Source organism: Pseudorca crassidens, chromosome 14 (genome assembly GCF_039906515.1).
Source record: "Pseudorca crassidens isolate mPseCra1 chromosome 14, mPseCra1.hap1, whole genome shotgun sequence".
NCBI classification, from domain to species: domain Eukaryota; kingdom Metazoa; phylum Chordata; class Mammalia; order Artiodactyla; family Delphinidae; genus Pseudorca; species Pseudorca crassidens.
The window spans coordinates 77,071,315-77,090,342 of record NC_090309.1 but is presented as its reverse complement, the minus strand read 5'-3'; the positions used below and the strand labels follow the sequence as shown (position 1 = coordinate 77,090,342).

At 56.2% G+C, this 19,028-nt stretch overlaps 1 non-coding gene across 1 annotated transcript; it reads left to right on the top strand.

The window, feature by feature from the left end:
• Window positions 1–7,597: 7,597 nt before the first annotated feature.
• TRNAC-GCA (transfer RNA cysteine (anticodon GCA)) lies at window positions 7,598–7,670 on the top strand. The gene has a single exon. It is a non-coding gene; the product is annotated as a tRNA-Cys (tRNA).
• The last annotated feature ends 11,358 nt before the right edge of the window (window positions 7,671–19,028 follow it).

Below are 19,028 nucleotides of genomic sequence, written 5' to 3'. Positions count from 1 at the left end.
CCCTGATTCTCTTCCCGACCTTTAGCCATGACCCATTCAGTTCTCCCAGATGAGCCACCACACTGGGAATGACCTGGGAGCCTTGGAGAACAGTCCGTGAATAAATATTTGCTGGACTTTTCCTTCTCTTTCTGATGCAGGGAAAAGGCTCTCAGATGTGTGAACTTAGCTGGGAGGAGTGATGGGAAGATGCTGGGGTGTCCGGGAGAGGTCTAAGGGGACTCCATCCCCAGAGGGGCTGAGGGCTAAATAAAGCCGGAGCAGCCAGCTGACAGGATGCTCTTGCCCACCAGCCAGGGATGCGGAACGCCATGAGGCACCTCCACTGGGGGGATATTTGGTTGAAATCTTCCCTTTAACCACTCATCTTTTGTGGCTTGCGGGAGGCAGGAGGTCAGGTCCAGGCTTTCCTCCAGGGTGGGTCCTTGTGTTAGGACAACACTACATGGGGTGAAGGGGGCGTGGGGATAACTCTATTAGGCCTCTCCAGGGCTTCATCCCCTTCATAGCTGGACTGCCTTCTGATTACATCGTCCTTCCAAAAACAAACACTTGATTGAATATTTCTCAACTGAGTCACTGTTCAGTTTGCCTTCTCCCAGGAAGTCAAACACACTCTGGTTCTGCCTCTCCATCGTGCTGACCACACTCACGCTTTTCCCTCTCCTGGGGCCGCTTCCAGGCTTCTCTGCTGGCTCTCACCCCCCGAACACCAGGCGCTTAGAGTCTTTATCTCACACTCAATGCCTCTGAGGGGGCGGTAGTTTGCACAACGTTTCTCTCCCTTTGCCCACGGTGAATTACCACATTGCCTCCTCCTGAGAGGCGCCCTCAAGCCCCCGCCACCACGGCTTCGAGCCCCAGTCCTTTAATGTCTACTCAAGGCCTGATTCAGCCACACCGCTTCACAGGCAGCCTAGCGAACAGACAGCTGATGCTGTGGGCAACCCAGGTCTGACTGACTGCTGGTCTACGCAGCTCACAGGAACAGCTGGGTGTACTTCAGCCTTGGGAGGCCAAGACAGGGCCCACGGAACAGCCCCTTGCCCTGGCTCACCAGGTGATGCCTTGAAACCTTGAAAAACTCAGGAAGGGCTTTTCCCAGAGAGCCTTCCCGGCTCTGCCATCAGGCCAGGGACCTCTCCTTAGTGTAGCCCAGCAATTGCTCCCGGTCAGTGCGTGGTGTAGGGTGTGTCAGTCGGCTAAGCACACTGCTCTCTGGATCTTTCTTCTCTGACATCCCAGAGCCTGCTGAGGACTCAGTCTTTTCCAAAAGACCCATTAGGTGATCAGCTAGTGAACCTACACCTTATTGGGCATGAAGGAATTAAACTGTAACTCTAGGGTTCCAGTTGTGAGGGTGGAGGATGGAATGTGACGACGTCCTCTTCCTCCTGGGATTCCCCTGGTGACTTTCTGAGCCTCAAGGCCTCTGTGGCAGCAGCTCAGATGAGCCTGTGGGGATAGAGGAGCCTGTAAGCATCTCTGCTTAGAGAAGCATGACTCCCGGGGCTCGTTCTAACTGTGCACGGGACACTTTCTGAGGTCAGGAGCCCCAGGGGTCATTTGAACAGGAAGTTCTCAGGTCACATCAGATGTTCCATGTCACAAACCCCCTCCGTTTAACCCCTTTTCAGGAAGTCATCTGTCTCCCTGGCAGGGTGGAGGAGGGGCATGGTATTGTAACTGTCACGAGTCCAGCGTCCAGCCGCCGTCGGGGCACCTGGCTGAAGCACGGGCTCTCTGCGCTGGGCACCCACGCTGGATTCCACAGCAATTTGCACAACAGCACAGCACAGGGAGAAGGGCCTCTCTGGGGACGGGCACCATGGAACCAACCTAAAATCACCAGGGGCTCCAGGGGAAAGCAGAGGAGGCACTGCCTGGCAACAGAGACGCCAGGGCACTGATGTGAGAGTCAGGAACGCTCCTGTGTTCAGGATGTAGGGGCACTGAGGAGAGACAGCCTCACCCGCTTCCCTCTCTCTCTGGGTTCTAAATCCTGCTGTGTCCACAGGCAGCCCCGGACCTGGAGACCCCACCAGACAGACAAAATTCTTTGTCCCGTACCCTGAGAACTCCTCAGTCTAGTCCTACCATCTTCCCATTGCTCAACGCCCTGCTCCCACTTGTGCCGGAAGAGGATCTGTCGGTCAGAGTGAGGGTGGGGAATGAGGGGCCCAGCTGCTTCCCTTCACAGTCTCGGCCCTCCCCTGGAAGCTCCTAGAAACTCCCAGAAGTTTCTAAAGTCACAGACAGATTGTCCTTGGGCTCAAGGACCCAGCTGAGTGAACATTCCCTGGAAGTCCTCCCTGTGAGTGCGGATGGCCTTAGAATCAGAGAAGCTGCTGAGAAAGTAATAAGGAGAAGAAGAGGCCAGGGGAGTACACTGGGTGGGAGAGGGGGGGAGGAGGGAGGAGGGGGAGGGGGAAGAAGGAGGAAGGAGAGGGAGAAGATGCCGCCCAGCATCCTGGGTTCTTGCTCCCCGGGAGGCTGGCTCCGTGGGTTTGGGGACCCAGCTACCGAAGACCCCTCCTCCAGGTGGCCGCCCATGGCACAAGGGGAGCTATGCGGAGAGGCAGCAGTGACAGGGAAGCTCTTTGGACAGGACAAAGGGAGTGTCCAGGAGGCCCAAGAGAAGCCCCTGCCCCCCACACAAAGGAGGCGCTGGGCGGATGGGGGACACACTTATTAACTGCGCTGTCTGAGCTCCCTGCCTGGGGGCACCCACAGAGCTGACTAACCGGCACAGGAAGCGGTCCTCAAGCAGCGAGGGAGTGCTGGGAATCAGGGGTCAGGGGGTGGCCCCTGACTCACTGGAGCCCATGTCATCACAGTTCCACGGGACATCGTGCCCCTTGGGGGTGGCCTGCTCTGACCACTGCCATGGCTGCTGCAGGGAGCTGCTCCCAGAGAGCCAGTGCCCCCACCAGCACCACCCAGGGAGGCTGGGGTCCAGGCCAACTTACTTCCCCAGCCTGGACTTTAGTTTCCGGTTTTTTCATATCTCTAGACTTTTCCCATGGGGAATTCCTACCCATCCTTGCAGGCCAGGCCGAGGACCCCTCCTTGACAACCCCCCTCCCCCCTCTCCCACCCTCAGCAGGCTTCTCCCTCCTTCCGGCACTTCTGCAGGACTTAGGGTCCAGCTCACAGTTTGCCAAGTCCCCTGGTGTGTGTTTTCCCAGCAGGATCATGGGGTCCCTAAGGGCAGGGTACGTATCCCCGAGGGGAGCCCGGGCTGGGCCTGATGGACCGATTCCCCAGGTCCAGCCCCTTCTGGTCTACACTCTCTCGCCACTCTCCGAGGCCAGCGCCGGCCCGCCTGTAAGAGCCACCGGAATTCCTGCCTGCAGGCTCAGCCCTGCTCCAGGAATGCGGACAGCAGCCCAGCTTCTTGCAGCCTGCACAGACCCGGGGCCTGGTCTCAGCAACTGACCGCCCAGGGAGCTCTCAACAACTTCGTTCCGCCGGTCACTGGCCTCTGCTCCTCGCCCTTGGAGGCACTAAGTGCTGTCTGTGAGTCAGTAACTGGAAGCAGAGGCGGAGGGTGGTCTCATGTGACAGCTACAGTCACAGAGGGAGGCGCGTCGCTTCTGCTTCTCCCGGGGGCGGCTCCTCCCGTTGGAAGGAGGCCCCCAGGCACAACATGGGCTCGATGTACCTGCAGCCTAACCAGCATGGGTTTCTAGAGCCCACCCGGAGCAGCGCAAAGAGAACTGGGCTGGGAGCAAGGAGACCTTGGTTCCCCCTCTGCCTGGCAAATCACTTCCCTTCTCTGAACCTCAATTACAAGGGTGTGGCTGCAAGAGCCCTAAGAATCTTTGCAACTCTGTGACTTCCAGAAGTCCACATCTGAGAAGAAGCGCTGAGGAGCGGGCCGTGCCCTAAAGGAGCCCGTGAGGGGCATGTCCCAGCTGGTACCGTCAGCCCCGCTGGCAGAGCGGCCCTGTGGTGACGCAAGGAAGCTCTGAAGCCAGCAGCTGTGGGTTCTGATCCCAGCTCTGTCTCTCACTTGCACATTATGTAACTTTCTGACCTTGTTTTACAGATGGGAGACCGGAGGGTCCCCCAACACACACACGGAGGGAAGAAGGTGCCCACGATCTAGGGCCGGTCCCTGGGCCTGCCAGCTTGCAGCTCTGTGTCCTTCCCCTCTTTTCCCAGAGGATTTGCCCTAAAGGGTGGACGGTCGGAAGAGGGCCCGCGTGTTGGGAAGGGTGTTCAACTTGTAAGGGCTGAGATGAAGGAGCCAACTCTCAGAGCCCAGCCGGCAAGACCAGCTCCTCTGCCCAGGAGGGTCTGTGCCTCCGCCCCCGACGCCGCCTGTCTGGACGGGGGGTGGGGGCCAGATGGGACCACAGGGCACCGGAGGGAAGCCCTGGAGGGGTGGCGGGGCTGCAGCTGGTCCTGTGCCTTTCATCTCCAGACGCCTGGGCCTCCCTCCCCACCTGGTGCCCAGAAGGAGTGCGGGCCTGCCTCTCCTGGAAGCGGCCGCAGCAGGCCTGTCAGCAGGGGGTGGGTGGTCCGAGTGGGGTGCAAAGAGGGTGACGCTTTCTGCATTCAGGGCACCCCTCCCCACCCTCCAGGTCCCTCCGATCCTTTGCAGGGCTGTTTATGACATGGGCTGGGATGGCCCGTGGTTGGGGGCAGGGCAGGGCGGGCATGGCAGCCCTAGGTGTGTGTGTGCACACGGATCCTCTCCTCCAGCCGCTGGAGGGTGTGCTTGGGGCCACCGTGTGCCCGCTGGTCACCTCGGAAGGGCTGCGTCTGCTTGAAGAAAGTATCCTCCTTCCTAGTTGCGATCAAGGCCATGTCTCCTCACCGAGCCATGTGCCCAGAAGGCTGGGTCTCCCCGGAGGGGACGCTGTTTCTAATGTACACAGAGGTGATCTGTGTGCCCCTGAGGCCCTGGGACGGTGCCTGGGAGTCACTCATCCCTGGGCAGAATATGGGTGGGGAGGAGGGCTCTGAAGGTGCATAACTGGTGGGAACTCAGTTCCCAAGGTGGCATCCCCCAGTGCCAGCACAGCCTTTTTCCAATTCCTGACCCACCCGGTTGACCACTGCCACTTCCAACGGGGAGCCTCAGCTCTGCCAGTGGGCACGGGGACTGGGAGCCCCACGGATGCTTCTGCGCCAGCCCTGGACGGTCTTGAGAAGCCAAGAGAAATGCTGCCCAGTCGGAAGTGCCCTCCCACCCAAGGCAAGTCTTGCCCTGTCAGCACCTCCTTCAAGGGAAGGGTGGGTGGAGGACTGGGGCCCGGGCTCCCCAGTGGCCGCCTTGGTTCTCCAGGCACCAAAGTCCATGGGGCAGTTCAGATATGAAGGCCAGGCTAGGCCAGGCCGAGCCCCAGTGGGCTTGGGGATCAGCCCAGTCTCCCCTTTGGGGTCTCAGACACTCACTGCCCCGTGCATCCCGGGCAGTGGGGGACAGGGTGGTGGGGGAACGGGGGAGTGACGCTCAGCCTGCATCCTTCCTGCATTCTCACCGATCAACCCCTTAGCCCCACACAGGACTCTCTGGGGAAGTCGTGGGAGACCCGGGACCCTGCCTGTTGCGGCTCTGACACGCTGTGACCTTGACCAGAAGCTTCCATAGAATCAGCACCCACACAATCAGCACCTCATCTCAGATGATCCCCGGGGGCCCGTGTGCAGGGATCCCATCACTGACTTCTTTTGCTCCTCTTCCCCCAGCACCCCATCCTCCTCCCCCAGGCCCAGGCCCTGGGAGCTGATGAACCAGCAAGTGAATGCATGGAGTACAAGGTCCTTCTCCACCTCACTCCCAATCCCCTAATCCCCTCCGGTCCCAGCTCACAGCCTGGGCTGGGGCAGAGCCCAGGTGTTTCTCGTTAAGCATTTTATTGCAGATTCTCAGGCACCGGCTGAGGAAGGCTGAGGGGTTACCCAAGCCTCCTCCCCCACCCCCAGGCTGCACCGACACAGCGGAGTCAGGTGACCCATGGGCCAGTCCTCTCCACTCCCTCCCTACCCCTTACCCTTGCCGGGAGGTCACCCAAGGCCAAGCTCCAGTCTCCAAGTACGTTGCTTTCCACCCATCCTTCACACCAGACAGAGCATCCTTCTGAGGAACGAAGTTAGTCATCCTGTGCCCTGACTTTTAAATCCGCCAAAGTCTGCCCTTTTTTATTTTTTAAACGACTGGCTCTGATTTGTAGCACTTGCCAATGCCCACCATCGCCAATTTCAAACCACCAGCGTGAGGTCACTGAACTCGAGCTCCCGCAAGCCAGGAGGAGCCGGCTCCGCACACCTCTTCCCTTTACCCCGGCCTAGGGTGCAAGCCCTCCTTTACCGGCCCCTGTTGTCCCTCCTGCCTCATCTCCCACTGCTTTCCCGCCTGCCCCCCTACAGATACCGCCCACTGGATAGGACCTGCGGGTCCCTGAGTGCACCTAGCATGTGCCCCAAACACCCCTCTCCTGCTTGGCCTGGCCAGCTCCTTTAATAATACCCCATTCAGATGTTTCTCCCTCCAGGCTGTTTCTCAGACTCCCCAGGCTGGACTAGGTGCCCTTCATCTGTGTCCCTAGGATACTGCCTTGGACATCTATATTGTTCAATAATGCGGGTCTGTCCGTACCACGAAACTGTGGGCTCTCCAGGAAAAGCCTCAGTGATTGTGTTGAGGGCATGAGATGCATGAAGTTTCATGTTCAGGGCTCCAGGGGGAGAGCCGCCCCAGGGGCCCAAGTTGAGATCTTGGATGTTTCCCGGCAGATCCCAGAGACACCTTCTTGGCTAACTTCCTAGGAGAGCTACAGGGCAGGGATTGGGGGAAGGGGGCCATCCCTCAGCTCCTGGATCTGAGATATGCCAGGTGTCACCCCCAGCCCACCCCCAGGGGCACAGAGCTGGCAGGGGCTGGGCAGAAGGGAGCTGTTGTTTGTATCCTTGTGACCGTGGTGTCCTGCAGGGCAGGTTATCATTGTTGACTTTGGCACCAGCACCCAGGCATTTCGGGGGTGGAGGAGCATCTTATCCTGTGCCTGGGAATAGCCTCAGGGCTTGCTGGGGCAGCCCCAGCCTAGAAGAGCCTCCTGCAGTCCCGCCCAGGTGGTCCTGTGTGACCAAAATGGATGAAACAGGAAGCAGCAGTGTTCAAGGGAGTGCCATGTGCTTCCGAGTGAAAAAGACCTGGGTTTACATGTCAGCTTGGCCACTCAGCAGCTGTATGAAGTCATGGCTTGGGACCTCAGTTTCCTCATCTGTAAAATGGGGTAGTCATGCCTGTCTCTCAGGGTTCTCGTCAACATAAGAGTAATGGCCACTATTTATGGAGTGCTTACAAAGTGCCACAGCAAAATTCAGTTTTTGTGATGCGGTTTACCTCACATTATCTTATTTAATCCCCGCACTGCCCTATGAGATAAGAGCTGTTAGTCCCATTTCACGGACGAGAAAACCGAGGTTCTAAGGGAGTCACGCAGCAAGTAAAGTGGGGTCAAGCTGCAGAGCCCCTGAATTTAGAGGGTAGGTGTGTGTCAGGCTGTTATTAGTAATTATCGCAAATCTTGCTGGCTGGCATGTGTCAGGACATGGAATTTTAAAAAAATCTCTTCCAGGGAACTCCCTGGTGGTCCAGTGGTTAAGACTCCACGCTTGCACTGCAGGGGGCCCGGGTTCGATCCCTGGCCAGGGAACTAAGATCCCGCGAGCCTCGCGGTGTGGCCAAAAAAAAAAAACTCTCTTCCAAAGTCTCTGAACCTGAACCTAAAGGTAGGCAGCAGCTTTCCTAGCTTTCAAACGAGGAAAATGAGGCCTAAGGAGGTTCAGGCTTTGGTCCCACATATAGTCCTGGCAGACCCTGGCTGAGCACCGGGTCCAGGCTCCCAGGCTGCCCTCTGTGGGGTGAGCAGCTGCTCCTGGCTCATCGGAGAAACCTGCTCTGTCTGTGGGTGCAGTGAGGACGGGGGCTGGAAAGACGGAGAAGGGCTGACCGTTGGGTCTGGACCGGGCGTGTCTGGGCAGAGAGACCCTCCGCTCCCCACTAGGTCCCTCCTCTGCCCCCCACCGTGGGCCACAGAACTGAGTTGGGGGAGGGGTGACCTTCAACAAATCTTTCTCCTCTGCAGACCTCTGTTTCCTCATCTGTAGAATGGGAACAATACCAATACCTGCACCACTGTGAGGCCCCAGGAGTTTGTGAGAACGAGAGGAGCTGATGATTGAATACACCCCGTAAACCTTGTAGCGAGGGAAGGAGCCCTGTCTGGGGAAGGGTGTCCTATGAGCCTTGGGTAGCCAACCTCGCACTGAGCTGTAGCTGAAAAGCACATCTCAGGGACAGCTAAGCTCACCGTGGGAACAGTGATTTCGTGGGCACTTAGGTGCACAGAGCATAACGAGGTCCCTGTGATGGAAGGAAGGAGGCTTTGCTTCCTGTCTGCATTCTCAGGCCTGAAAGCCGCTTGTCTGTCACACCAGGAAAGACTTTTCATAGTTTCGAGTGGTAGCACATCTGATATGGCAAAACGTCTTAAGAAGAGAAAACAGATACATATTTTATGTGGCCTTGAGAACCTGGTGGTATAGAGAAAAGTGGTTGGTGAAATTCTTCCTCCTTCTGTGGACTATGGCTAGGCAGCCCTCAGCTGGAACTTGGACGAGTCCACGCAGGTTCTGTCGTGGCTCAGAGCCGCCAGGCTGGACCCGTCGGGGAGGCTCAGGCCGCTTCTGCACTGGGGACGCCTGGAGCCCTGTGTGGACCCTCAGGCTGCAGGAACGCCCCCCAGAAGGCTGGGTGCTGGGATGGCAGCACTGAAGCCCCTGGACCTGGTCCTCACGGGGTCTGGTCAACCTGCTCTGGCAGAATCCTGAAAGGTGGGAGCGGTCATCTCACCTACAGGCACATCCCACCAGGGAACAGGGCTGAGGGAGAGAACCCTAGCAAGAGAATGTCCACCTGGGGCTCCTGACATCTTGTCAGCAGGTGCTGCTGTCACTGGTTTAACCCCAAAGTCTTCCATTTGCTGAGAGGAAGCAATGATCAAATGCTGTCTGTATGATACCCAGGAGTCCTCAGGACACCCCGTGAGGGCGGTCATGTGATTGGCAGAGGGAGCAACCAGGATTTGAGCACAGGCCACTTGCTCTGGGCTTTTTCTTAACCACTGTGCTAACCTGCCTTCCCCACGAGCTCTGAAGAGGTGACCACACCTCCTGCTCTCGCACACCACCTTCACTTTGGGGGCTAACGTGGGGGCCAAGAGCCCCCGTCGGGGGAAGCCCTTAGATCTGGGGCTGCTGGAACAGGTGTGCCAAGGGGAGGCCAATGTGGGTCCTGACAGGTTAGGCTCCTGACAGGTCAAGATGCTCCCCTGGCAAGGTCTCTGGGATCCCGACTGCCCACTGAGACCCTGAGGCAACGTGGGGAACACCACACAGGCCAGCTCTGAGGCTCACACAGGGTCTCATGCTTGCTTGCCTCCTGGGTCTGCAGTCTCAGCACTTTGCAGCCTTTGAGGGTGGGAGGTCCCAATCTGGGCTGCCTGTGAGCTTTGTCTGGGTCAAGGAGCAAGTTGGGGCTGAAATCCTGTTGTCCTGCTGTGAGGCTCACCGGCCTAGAGGGAACGGTGCCTTTCTCTTAACGGATAAAGGCACCGTCCGCCAAATGAGCTGGGCCCCAAATGGGGAACATTTTCCGATTCACCAGACATGCTGTGCAGGCTGGGGGTGGGCCTGCCCCTAAGGAGGTAGGGCAGTCGGTCCCACAGACCTGGAGCAGGTGTCCCGTCCTCTGGCCCTGGTCCCCCTCTTCACAAGGGGCCTGTTAACCTCTGCAGGGTCTTGAAATTAACTTCTCACCCTCAGGCAATACTAAATCAGGATTTGTACTTGGACAAAGGAAGTGTTCTGACTTATGAATCTAGAAATAAGGAAATCCCTATAGTTGAAGAGCAGTTGGGTTTTTCTAGTTTGGGGTGATTACAAACAAAGTCGCCATATTGGTGCCATGGAACACTGTTCAGCGACACAAAGGAGCAGATCCTGATGCAAGAGCTCGGATGAAGCTCACTCAAATGGAGTCTAAGTGAAAAAAGCCAGACTCAGAAGGCTCCGTGCTATACGATTCCATTTATAGGACATCTGGAAAAGGCAGTACTACCGGGACAGAAACAGATCCATGGTTGCCGGGTCTGGGGAGTGGCGTGGGAGGTTCGACTACAAAGGGATGGGAGGGAGTTTTAGGGGAGCTGACACTGTTGTATATCATAATTGTGGTGAGTTACACAACTGTATGTGTTTGTAGAAGAACTGCACAACAGTAAGAATGAATTACTGATTGTAAATCAACTATACTTCAATTTAAAAAAACAAAAAATACTGGATTTTGATTTTTTTTTTTTTAGGAAGACGTTTGGGGTAGGAGTTTATCAATTAATTTATTTCTTTTTGCTGTGTTGGGTCTTCGTTTCTGTGTGAGGGCTTTCTCCAGTTGTGTCAAGCGGGGGCCACTCTTCATCGCGGTGCGCGGGTCCCCTCACTGTCGTGGCCTCTCTTGTTGCGGAGCACAGGCTCCGGACGCGCAGGCTCAGCAGTTGTGGCTCACGGGCTCAGTTGCTCCGCGGCATGTGGGATCCTCCCAGACCAGGGCTCGAACCTGTGTCCCCTGCATTGGCAGGCAGATTCTCAACCACTGCGCCACCAGGGAAGCCCTGGATTTTGATTTTTTTAATTAAAAAAAGCATGAATTACTGTACATAAAACAGAACTTAATTTTTTAAAAACAGAAAAGAACTACATTTCCTTTTCAGTCCCTTTCCCATTCATTTTGACCTTAACCTAAATTTGAATATTAGCGAATTTCACTTAGTGGATGTTTCTGAAGCGCCTCCTGCGTGCCAAGCCCTCTGCTCTGCACGGAGGTGGGAGTGGGACTCCCGCCCCTCCTCAGCTGTGTCGTCAGCCTGCACCTCCCCCTGCACCTCCCAACACACGGGCTCAGGCCCAGGGCACCCTCATTTCCCTTTTGGGGGACTCTGGATCACTTCTGCCTAATGTGGGTCAATCGATATCTATGTGCTGAAACGCTGGAATTTCTGAGACATTTCCATGGTTTATGGGACCACAATATTTGAAGTGGGAACCTGGGAACCGTCCTCGACACCTCCGTCCTCCCTGTCACCTCACCCCTCTGGTGCCCACACAGTCGGGGAAGATGAGGAGGGGGTGGCATAAACTACCAGGCAGGAGCTCTGGCCCAACTGTGTCTGATCAATACGAATCCAGTGTTACTACATTTGGGGAGGGCAGCTGGCAATGTTTTTTTTTCACTAACCCACGAGTGCCTGGACTATTGTGCAAAAAATCAATCCCCTGGCGAGTCCTGTTGGTGCTGCTTCCTGAATGTTTTCACAGCTCCCGTCCCCAAGGCCCCGCTTGCTCCAGAGCCCCCGTCCCCAAGGCCCCGCTTGCTCCAGAGCCCCCGTCCCCAAGGCCCCGCTTGCTCCAGGCCAGGCACTTCTCACAGGGACCCCTGCACAGGCCTCCCAGCAGACCAGTCCCCCATTCCCCTCACGTCGCAGCCAGAGGGATATTTTCAAGACCAAAACTTGACAGGCTGGTCTCGCTCAAAATCATTAGCGCACAAGAAACCCATGCCAATCGATGAGGAAGAGACAAGGGGCCCGTTAGAAAAATGGGCCAAATAATATGAAGAAGCAGTTCGCCTATGGAAAAAAAATGCAAATGGCAAAAACATATGAAGAGATTCCTAACTTCATTTATAGTTAAATAAATGAAAATCAAAACCACCATGGGATACCACCTCCATCCCCCATCCCGGAGGAGAAAAGAAAAAGGAAACATTTGATGATATGTGTGGTGACGTGGGAGGGGGTGGTCTCAGGGCCTCTCCCACACAGGCTGGGTGTAGTGACAGGTGTGGCAAACTGGTGGAACTTTTGGAGGATGATCATAAAGAACGGCCCCTTCCATCCAGAACCCACTGCAAGAGAAGTGCCCGTGGTATATCCTCCCAGCAGTTGCCTGTGTCTGGACCACGTGATACTCTGACGGCTGTCAGGGCAGGTTTCCTCCAGCAAGGTTTATAACAGCAAACACCTGGAAGTAAGATGCCTACCCAGCGGGAAGAGTCGGTACTGTTCATCTGCTGCATCTGTACAACCAAATGCTCTGCAGATGTTAAGAACAATGGGGTAGAGACTTCCCTGGCAGTCCAGGGGTTAGGACTCCACACTCCCAATGCAGGGAGCATGGGTTCGATCCCTGGTCGGGGAACTAAGATCCCACAGGCCGAGCCATGAGGCTCAGCGCCCTCCCTCCCCCCCAAAAAAGAGAACAACGGGGTAGGACCGAATGCATGTGCTGAAATGAAACCAGGTCAGAAAAGGGAGCTGCAGTCTCGGCATATAGCACCATCCCTTTGGTGTACCTCTGCGAAAGTGCAGACTTATCCTAACAAGTATATATGCATGGAAAAAATGTCTGGAAGCACACACCAAAAATCTGTTAAGTGAAATTGCCTTTGGAGAGAGAGACAGGTGGGGAGAAGGAGGCTTTAACTTTTCATGGTGTACTTTTCTGTTCTGCTTGGATTTCGAATCGTGTGCACAGAGTATTTTAATGTTTAAAATGTCATCAGGAAAGATCTGGGGCGGTGGGGGATTTGAGGCCAATTTCGGTTTCTTCTTTATACTTTGCTGTATCAAAAAGAATCGAAATCAATGTGTTTAAATGTTGCAAAACAAACAAAAACTTTCACTGCCCTGGGATAAAGTCCACGTTCCTGAACTCACGCTGGGAGGTCCCACGGCGCCAGGGGCAGCTTCCGCCTTCGGTCTCCTGACGCCTGGGTCTCAGCCACGGCCGACCCTGCCCCCGTCCACACCCCAAAGCCCCTTGCTCTCTCTCGCCTCTGGGCCTCTGACCGTGCTGCCCCGTCTGATCGCCCCTAATCTCTGCCTCCTCACCCCTCAGCCTGACGCCAGGTGCCCGCCCATCCTCCCCCGACTGCCAGCCTTGCCTGCCTACCCTGGCCCCAACTCCATCACTCCACAGCTGCCCCTAGGCTGTCACGGCCTCCCCACTGGCCAGCCTGCCTCACTAGCTCGCAAGAGCCTGGAGGTAAGGGCAGGGCCTGGTTCACCGACAGCGTCCAGGGCCCTGCACTGTGCCAGGCACATAGTAGGTTTGGTAACCGTCTGCTGACTAGGCTGACAGATGACTGCCGGAACGGAATGAGGAATGCAGGAGTAGCTGGCACCCCAGGCCCGTCTGTGGAGTGGGATTCCTGGGCCTGGCCCCGGGACGGCGGGCCTGAGAGCCTGCGAGGCAACCGGGAGGGGCAGACAAAGCAACCGCAGCAGCGCAGCCCGCTCGACTCCAAGGTGGCTTTTATTTCCTCCTCTACGGGTGCCAAGTCCCTGAACAAATATTTTCCTGGAGTGGAGGAGCGGCTGAGCTCCCAGCCTTAAGTGCTGGAAACACCGCTGGGTCGGGCAGGTTCCAGGAACCCGAGGAAGAGCGGGGTCTGGCTGCAGCCGGGGGAGGAGGGGGTCATCAGGGCTGCCCTCGGCGGTGCCCACCCTCCCGGCAGGGAAGCAGCCTCCACCCAGCAGCAGCCCTGCAAGGCTTTTGCCCTGGCCTCTGCGCCCGTAAATTCGAATCCTCTGGGATCCGGAAGAAAACGTGGGTCAGGCGGGCCTCCCTCATTTTTGCTGAAAAAGCTACAGTGGGTTTAAAGGAACTAATTAGAATCTCAGAAGCCCTTTTATAAGCTGTTTTTCCCGTCCTTTTAACTTCCTTATTGCAGAATAAAACAGAGTACACGCATCTTAAGTGTATAGATTGATGATTTATTTACAGATACATACACCCTTGTAATCACCACCTACAAGAAGCCAGGGAAACTTTCAGAGAAGGGTCCTTCGTGCCCCCGCCTTGTCAATACCACACCCCCAGCAGAAGTACCACAGGCTTCTATCACCAATTAGTTTTGCCTGTTCCTGAACTTTATATAAATGGAATCACGCAGTCTGGGCTCTTTCGTGTCTGGCTTCTCGTGCTTAATATATAGCCTGTGATGTCATCTATGCTGGACGCGTAGCAGTTGTTGGTCCTTTTTCATCACTGAGTAGTACTCCATTATAGGGCCGTAGCACGATTTATTTATCTGTTCTCCTGTTGGTGGACACTTGGGTTGTTTCCACGTCTGGGCTGTGATGCGTGAGGCTGCTGTGGACCTTTTCACACACACCTTTCCGCAGACACGTGCTCTCCTTCTGCCTGGAGCATAGCATAGGCATAGGTTTGGCTTTAGTTTCCCAAGTGCTCGTACAATTGGCCCATTTTCCAGCAGCACAACAGCTTCCCGGTGGTTCCACATGCCCTTCAACAATCGTCCAATTTTAACGTCAGCCTTTCTGGGGGCGGGTGGTAGTGTCTTGCACCGTTAATAAGCTTCTAACAACCACCTGACTTGCAGAACAGGACAGCAGCACCAGGCGTCCACAAGGAACCCCGAAGGCAGAGGCTCCCATATCTGCAGCGAGCTCCCCCACGCCATGCCTCATGCTTGGCTCATAATAAAGCGTCTACCCTCAAGCAGCACCCGAGGTAACAGGAAGCCAGTGTGGAAACGGACACCTGCGGTGATGGGGCAAGAGGTGCCGAGAGCAGTGACCCAGAAGTTATGCGGGCACAGAGGATGCAGCGCCTCTCCCTGGAGGAGCTTTGAGCTGAGCCTTGAAGTCGAGCAGGCACTGGGGTAGCACAGCCGAGGGCCTGATTTGGGGGCACCCTCACACTCTCACATCTGCACACCATGAGTGGGTGCAAAGCTTGTGTGGGTGCAAAGGATCGGTACCGGGGGTGAGGGGGTGCAGCTGTTAGGGAGGGGGGAGGAAGGCTGAAAGCGAGGCGACGGCTGTGCCTGCGGCCCAGCAGGGCTGGCAGGATCCCAAGCCCCTCTAGGCTCCCTGGGCTGGGCCTCCCCAGCCCCTGTAGCTCCAGGAACCAGAAGCCCCCCTCCTCCCAAGGTCAACTCAGCCTGACTTTCTCTTCTGCCAGGCTCCAGGGACAGGGGGTGGGTGGGGTTGATGGGGAGAGGGGTGGGAGCGTGGCCGCGGGGCACCCCTCCATGCAGGAGTTCCCTGCACCTGTTCAAAACTGCCTTCTCTCCCAGATGCTGTTTTGAGGTCTGCCTACCAGCAGTGTCTAACCTAGGAGGGGTGAGACCAGCCTCCTCGAGGCCCAGCTCTGGGACTACTGTCCCTTCTGCCCCTGTTAGACACCACCCTTGACTGCCAGCTCCGAGGACAACCTCATCACAGGTGCCTTTTCCCTCGGGCTCCGTGTGAAAGTGGAAGAGCAAGGTGACGCCCGGCGAGGTGGAGACATGCCTCGCAGGTCCTGCCAGTTCTACTTCTTAACAAGCTCTCCAGTCCAGCCCCTCCTCCCCAGCCCTCCCCACCTCAGCCCTCCTCTGTTCCCGGGCTTCCGTCCCCACCCAACCCCCATCCCTCCGCAATTCCTAATCTTTCCTGCATCCGCTTTGAGACTCTCCTGCGGCCCTCGGAGAGGTAACTGCCACCTTCTCACCACATTCCAGCCCCCTCTCTTCTCATACCTGCTTTCAATCCACATCCAGCAGGAAGCCTCTCGTGTCCTTATTTTTGCTGAAGCTGTGCCTTCTGCCTGGAATGCCTTCTCCCCATTGTCCGAGAGGCTGATTTCAATCTGTCCTTCAAGACTCAGATCAAGTGCCACCTCTGGGAACCGAGGTGCCCTGACTCCCCCTCCGGCCCGCACCGAGCTCTACCACTGAAACCACTCTCTCGGCGTCCATCTCCCCCTGGACCCCAGCCTCCCTGAGAGCAGGGCTGCGCACCTTTGTTCTATAAGTGAAAACACAGTGCTTGCTCTCCAGAGCAAAACCCAAAAGGCAAGCAAGGCAGAAAACGCCGTTTCAAGCAGAAACTGGCTGCAAATAAGAAGGCAACACAATCAGTCTAAGAGAAGATGGCTCATTCGTTTAGAAAATAACTGGAGGGCTTCCCTGGTGGCGCAGTGGTTGAGAGTCTGCCTGCCGATGCAGGGGACACGGGTTCGTGCCCCAGTCTGGGAAGATCCCACATGCCGCGGAGCGGCTGGGTCCACGAGCCATGGCCGCTGAGCCTGCGTGTCCGGAGCCTGTGCTCCGCAACAGGAGAGGCCACAGCAGTGAGGGCCCGCGTACCGCAAAAAGAAAAATGTAAAAAAAAAAAGAACTTGAAAGAACTCAGTGGAAATGCAGCAGGCCTCCCATCCCCATACAATGTACAAACTGGCATACGCGGACTTGGATACACACACAGGCCACATGGGCGTGATCTAAAGGTGAGGGGAAAATGAAATAGTGCTCAATTGCTCCGTTCTCAGGCATGGGCGGGGGGGGCGGGGGCGGGAGGGCAGAATCTTGGGAAAGCAGAAAAGAGAGAAGGAGAAGGGGGTCAAGGTCGTGGGAAGTAAGGCAGCAAGCTGACATCTGAGGATAGATGGGCAGAGAGAAATTGCTTGAGGCCAGGACGCTAGAGGAACCCTTCACATTTTCATTTCTTCACTGTTCGTCTCAAACACTCAGGAAAGCCTGTTTTACAGCACCACCCTGTGCTGGCGGTGCCCTGGGATGGGGGTGATGGGGGCAAGCACAGAGCAGTAGGAGTACCAGCAGAGTGAGAGGAGAGTGGTAGGCGGGGCGCGGTTTAGCCCATTTGAATATGAGGAAAGCAAGTGGCCCAGGAGGCTGGGGTCTTGGGACTGTGCAGGTCCCACATTGCGGGAACGGCCTCCCCAGTCCTACTGTCACCCAGGGCCACCACTGTGGGCTCCACTGCTCACTGGCATGCAAGCATGGGCAGGGTACTTACCCTTCATACTGCAAGTTTTGCCTGCAAAGCGAGGATAAGTCACACAAGTGTGTCTCCAACGCGGCTGAAGTTTTTCGTAGTGAATGAAATCACCCAGGTGCTGTCTAGCAGCGTCCAGCCCACAGTGAAAGTATTAATATTCAGGCGGCCATTTCTGCAACTGTGCCCTCACCGTCCGGTCCAGGGGCAGGCAGGAAATAGACACAGTGTTTGTTGAATGAATGATCTGAGGACTTCATCTCTGCCTCTGAACCCTTCAAGCACAACGTGTCGGGGAGAACAGAACTCACTCTGCAAAGCCGCCCTGAACCCGCAGTGCCCAACCCACCAGCAGGTGCAGGGCCCTGGGAGCAACAGTCCCTCCCGCTCTGTGTTCCCAGGACACACTCGGGCTCTGGTGTTAGGGGCTGGCCTGCACCCAGGGCCAGAGAGCAGGTCTGGTGCCAAGGGTCCCAGGTGGGGAGACCTGCCGTGGAGGGGCACCCGAGGGGCTGGGAGGGGGGTCAGCAGCCTGGACGAGACTTAAGGGGAGGGTGGCTAGATGCCCTTAGAAAACTAGGGCTCCTGCAGTGCACTGTGTTTTCTCAACCCCCCAAATTTTCATTACAGTTTTCTCCTAACGTGCAGACTTTTTTAGACCTTTAGCACTGAGACCATTTGCTCGTGAGCTTCCAGGAGTTGTATGACAATGAGCAAACAGAATAGGTAGCAAACTTTGAGTCAGCAGGGAGCCTTGTGTCCTTGGGGAAGGGAATGATCTAGAAGGAGAGGCTGGGCAGGACAGAGTAAGGCAGAAAGTAAGACCTAGGAGGAGGTGAGACGAAGGTCTGACACAGGGCTTGGGGGAGGGGGGCAGAGGTGGACACGGATTCCCTTACAGCAAACGGGACTGGCCCCCATCCTGCCACAGCACAGAGCCAGGCTCCCCACAAGAAGGTGACAGGCAAGGACATCACCAGGCCAAGAGGAGATTCAACCACCACCACAGCCCGAATGACAAGTACCGTTTATTAGCTACATGAATGGGCCCAGCCATGGGTTGAGCGCCGTCCCACGGACTGGCAGAGATGAGCACAGTCACAGCCCCTTCTCCACCCGGGAGTCGTGTCCAGTCATACACTCCGGCAGAAAGTCTCTGTATGGAATACAGGGCACAAGTTCCCTTCCCTTCGTTGGGCAGGGCGTCTCTCCGAATCACAGATGGTCCCCTCTCGGAGCGGCCAACAGAGCAGCTGGAACGTTGTCAAATTAAATAAGCAACCACAGGAGTTCCCAGGAGCCCGGGCTGGGGGTCTCTGGTCCCAGCAAAGGTGTCTGAGAGGCAGGCCTTGGCTCCAGGCCTCCATGGGGCACATGGCCTCGGATCAAACTGGACTGGGGCCGACACAGCTTCATCACCATTTAGGAGACTGTCCTTTGAACTTGGCAACATGGAAATCTACATCAGGCCTTGTATATAACCTTGAATGAACCTACCGATCTCCAGAATAATTTCAGCAAAGACAAAAAACAAAAAAACAAACAAACCAGAAGGACTCTGGCCCCAGAATCCCTCCCCACGGGAAAGATGAAGGGCACAGAGCTTTTAGCCAAGTTTCCCAATATCATTGGCGTTTAGCGAAAAGGCTGGTCACGGCCACAAGACCAGCACAGAAAGAAGCAAAGGCAGTAGAGTTCACGTGACTACTTTATATTAAAGTTTATTACATTTGGAAAATCTACTGTACAGGGAAAAACCCATTGGATTAAGCAGAGTTTTGCCAAAAGCAAAAGACTATCAACTCTTTGGAACATTCCTGATTCCAGCCCAGAGTCGGGCCACAGGAGCCAATCAAAGCGAACCTGGTCCTTCGTGGGGCAGCTCAGTGGCAGGTAGGGCCAAGACCCCTCTCGTCACCTTCCAGGAGAAAGTGTCCCCCAGAGATGGCATCAAAGGAAGGGCTTGGTCCACTCTCCTCGATCCCCAAGGCTGAGGCTCCAGGATTCAAATCTCACACAGGCTCCCCAGCATCGCAGCCGCTTGGGCCCTGGCCCTGGCCCCGAGTTCATGGACACAGGCACGACTGCTCAAAGAGGTGACCACCCGCGGCAGCCAGGATGGGACAGCCCACCAACAGGGCCGCCCAACAG